Source organism: Montipora capricornis, chromosome 14, assembly GCF_036669925.1.
Source record: "Montipora capricornis isolate CH-2021 chromosome 14, ASM3666992v2, whole genome shotgun sequence".
NCBI classification, from domain to species: Eukaryota; Metazoa; Cnidaria; class Anthozoa; order Scleractinia; family Acroporidae; genus Montipora; species Montipora capricornis.
In genome coordinates, this window is record NC_090896.1 from 19,622,992 (window position 1) to 19,627,991 (window position 5,000).

The following is a 5,000-nucleotide window of genomic DNA, read 5'->3' on the forward strand; positions in this document are numbered from 1 at the left end:
TTATTATATTTTATGTAATTTATGCAATTTTTATAACACTTATTAGTAAATATTATCTGACAGACAAAAAACAACTTATAGTTTTTCATCACAGTCTGACTATTAAAAAAAATTTCACCTGCAATTGGAGAGCATTAAACCTTCTTTTCTACAGTTGTAAGATGTCTGCATCCACAATAGGTGCCTTGATCTTTATGAATGTTCCATCCACTGCCACCTTTAATATCGAACAAACCAAAGAAACTATTATTGTTGTTTTCTATTTAGTTCTCTTTAGTAGATTTATTTGTACTCCATTAGAAGTAATCTAATTAACTTTTGGGAAATAATTAACACAATTTTTTTTGTACTTATCTCCCATCAGGGCCAAATTGTTGACAAGGTGGATGTTTTATCATTATGTAAACCCTCGTATATCCAACTTTTGTTTTAAAATTAATAGTAAAACTATAGAAACTGTTTACTGTTAATAGTAAAACTATTTGGTGGACGCAGCATGGCCGAGTGTTCAGGGCACTGGTTTTGTAATCCGGGGGTCCCGGGTTCAAGGCCTCCACCCTGCCACTAGTGGGATTTATTTTCTCAGTAGTCCCGAGTTCCAATCCTTGGTCGCTTTGTAAATAGCCAACTGGTCTGCTCCTGTCAGTTGGGATTGATTTTTAACTATGTTTCGTTTATTTGAAATTTGTTTCCTTTGTTTCAGTGGCATGCCTGTAATCTACCTACGCTTAGTGCTTGTATAGCTAAGTGTATGACCACTATAATCAGATTATCTTTTTTATATTTTACAAAACTAAGTTAAATGGAATGTCTGACTGTTTTTCTATAAGTCACATTTGCCTCCACAATATTTTTGGATGTTGCTGGTCCCTGGTGGTATTTTGAAATTTTTATTCTAAAATTTCAAATATTCCATGTTTGTATCATCTGAAAGTGTTACGAGAAATTTACACTCATGGGTGGCTTCAAACCGCCCAAAAAAAATAATTTTAAAGCTGTGTCATTTACAATTTCCTGTCATGTTAAAAGCACTGGGCAGCAATGAAATTCAGTACCTATTGTTCCTGGCATCCCTTCATCCTCAAATGCTGGACAATCTCTCGCATTTCATTCACTGAAAACAGCACAAAAAAAGCCATTTCAAGTTAAATGAAGAAAATAGAACTCTATATGTTTTCTGCGTTTGTTGTTGTTTTAATCTAATTTCTTGAAAGGTTGAAAAAACAAACCAGCAGACAGCACAGTATGTCTATTACAACGTGTGAACGATATAACAAGCACAAACTTCACCGAACTATTTCATTGGCAGGCACAAACGCCTGTCTTTAGCCAACATTACTCAAGGCGACTGCAGGAAATTACTCGAGAGCAAAGGAAAAGGGAAGCGATCGTAAAGAAAACGAGGGAATATACACAGTAATCAAAGCTTTTTAATGTAGTGGTCGTTTTTTTTTTCCTTACTTCCTTCAAATGAATACATATACCGGTAACTATATAAATACGCAATTTTAGTTGTCATCTTCCAAACTGAATGTATGTATATAAAGGATAAAAACATTGTCTTACCATTTGGCCATTTTATGTAGCGCTGCCACATCAACCAAAACAGCAGAGTTTACTCTCTGCTGGACTCTGCCGCACCTGCTCATCGTGATGTTAAATCAATCTGCTACTTGTCGCGTTGTTTCACTGCCGGTCGCCATCATCCACAAATAAACTAAAACTTGTTTTTCTTGTGGGATAGGGGCCCTGCCAAATGCGTTTCCTACATTTATCACACCAGACGCTAAAATTTCTCGTGTGAGAACCCACAAGTTTACGAGTTAAACGAAAATGGTTTTTTAAACTCGTCGCCAAAATAGGACGGTACTGTGACTTCAAAGTAGCCTTCAATATGGTTCAGACTTCGTCTCATATACGTTGAGGCTACAGAGAGGATAAAAACGTCGTCTTCGTCATCAAAAGGTCACAAACGTCTAACTCATCTAAAATGGCCAACAAAAAGACTAGTTGCGCCATTTTGGTTACCTCTTAATTGGTTTCTCGTGTCGACTGTTGCCACAGTTACAACGCAAGTCAACCGCTTTCAGCTCTAAACGGGGGCTCAAGTTTTCGTTCGGAATGCTGCTGAACGTTCACGACTCGTTAACCCATTCTATCTGGGTGGAAAATTCATTACCATTGACTATGAATTTTCCAACCGGATGGTTTAACGTAAATGGTAAGCACCCCTTATTATGGTGAAATTGTCATGTTTGTTATTGTTGACAACAGGTTCCAGTAGCTATTATCAGGCCCCTAGATTTACAAACAAATGCGTTCTTGAACTTGATGATGAACTGAAGAACCATAGTGTTTAAAAATTTAAATAATAAGTACCTAAACTTCACAGCAATATCTGTAACACACATAATCAAGAAATCTGTGTATGATAACATATACAGGGATATGCTACCATTTCACACTTTCCAAATTTAGTGGAACATGCTTGAAGATTTTGTAAAGTAAATAAAGTTTGTGTTCAATTCAACAGGCTAAATCAAATGAACCAAATAGATTTGCCTACAATATGAGATGACTAATTAGGCCAGCAGTTAGTTCTGAGTTAAAAAAACAAGGCACCATTTGAATATATAGTTTACTTACATGTATCCCCCTGTACTTTTTGATTCCAATTAGCCCCAGGAGAAACCACTTAAACTCCTGGGTGAAGATAGACAGTGTGAGATGAGATTCTCTTGACAAGGAACACAACACCAGGACCTATAGGCCATCACTTGAACCATACCAGTTTATTATGAGTCCAATTGACACATCATTTGCTTACTAATACAATCTTGGACAAAATTGTTGAGTAAATTAATATTTGTTCAAAAATGCCCCCCACCCAACCTGATCAATCTTGCTAGATGAAACAAAGCATGATGAATCTGGGCTTATCCACATTGGTTGTCAACATTGGTTGTAAGGAGGAAGTGGGCGGCTGCTAGGGTGCAATATCGAAGGTGTAGCTAATAATAATAATAATATATTATTATTATCATTGTTATTATTATTATATTATTATTATATTATTATTTTATTATATTATGTGCAAACATCTCAATATATTTGATTGCACTCAAAACCCAAAAGACATATTGCTATTACAGGATGGGGGTTTCACCCACCCCACCTCACTTCACCACTACCCACCATGGCCCTGTTTACTTATTTGCCTCTTCTTGTCATCACATGGGCTAAAATCCTATGGGGTCTCCATATCTGAAGCAGTGTCGCCATCCATATCTCTTTCTCTCTCTATGAACAGAAAAATATGTGCAATGATGTCAATAAAGGCATTTACCAGGTTTGTAACGCATGCTCCCCAGGTTAGGTTATTGGTAAACTGCATTTTACCTAGGCTAAATATGTACTCCGTCTGGACAAAAACCCATAAGGGTTGAAACGTGTAACGTGCGTTCACAGCTTCCGAATATTCAGTGCTAAGTACCATATTTGGAAACCCCTCGCTCCAATTAAGTTCGCGCGAGAACATTGGTGGTATTGCGTTACAGTGTTCTTGCGAACTGATTGGTTGAATGTTTCTCTTGTTGTTCCAAATATGGTACTTATCAAATTGAATATTCAGAAGCTGTTTTCCCAGCACACAAGGGGCCGTTACACGTTTCAACCCTTATGGGTTTCTGGTCTGGATTAAATACAATATCAACCCATCCAAAAGGGAATACAAATGTATTTTCTATCCGCCTCTGTCACTTGTATCTCACTACATCCTCTTAATACTTCCTATTGTCTTATCAAGGTCTATAGTTACACACTCGTTCAATCAGTCTCACAATGCAACTTCAAAGCATGTTACTTAAAGAATAATGTACATTATTGTTTGTATTCTGTGTGCTTACCAGTCCTCAAATTCACGATCAGACTCTCCGGAGGGAATTAGCATTGCCTCTTATTATTCTTATTGCCGTGTTCATCATGACAGAGTGACAACTTGTTCATACCTGTGGCAACCCCAGAAACGTTCACATCTCAGAATAAATTAAATCACCCAATACATATGAAAAAAACCTTACGAACAATACCGTTGATAATAAAATAATCAGGAAATGAAATTATGCAAGATCAGAAACAATTCAAATTAGACCTCTTTGTCCATTATTTGTTGAAAATGGAGAAGTAATATCAAAGCCTCGTGCTTCGTGCTTCATCAGGGATTCCAAACAATAAAAGCACGAGGCAGCATGCCCCATCTGTTTCTTGGTGTTTGGAATCCCCGATGAAGCACTCACACTCATTTTTGATAGATTACGGGATAACTTTTGCTAACTAACAGTGGAAAATCGTAACCCTTTTTTATTGCGCATTCTTTTTATGCTGTCTATTTTTACACTTTAAATAAAGGGCAGTTCCTCTAGGAAGTTCTATAAAGTACTACAACCCCTGACAGAAATTATGCACCACAGCGAAGTTCAAAAGGCTCAAAGTATTTGACATAAGAGCATTCATCGACGGCACCAGTTCCTTCCCCCAAAATTGTGTGAAAGCTCTTCATCTTAGTTCTACTTTGCCATACTGTGAGATTACAACCTGGACCTCAACCCTCACTTCAACCTATCATCCCTAGGCCAATCAGTATTTCTATAATAGCTGTTGTGTGTGTTTAGTTATAAATTTAGCTATTTGTACTACGTAAGCATGATGTGTCTTTTTTTTGCGTCTTTTATTTTGTATGCTAACGTAAGAAATTCTTTAATAAAAAAATAAATAGATTATAAAAAAAATCTCTAGGCCAATCCTCTCAGAGCCTTTGTCTGGAATCATCCTCGGCACAAGAGAATACAGATTTTATTCAATTGGTAAGAAATGTGCATGAGGAACTGTTTAGCATAATACCTTTTTTGGGTTTGGGAGCAGACAATCCACAAACTGAGTTGTATGGAAAGAAAGTCAAGACATTGGTGTCTCACAAACGTGTGAGTTTTTACTCCATTTTT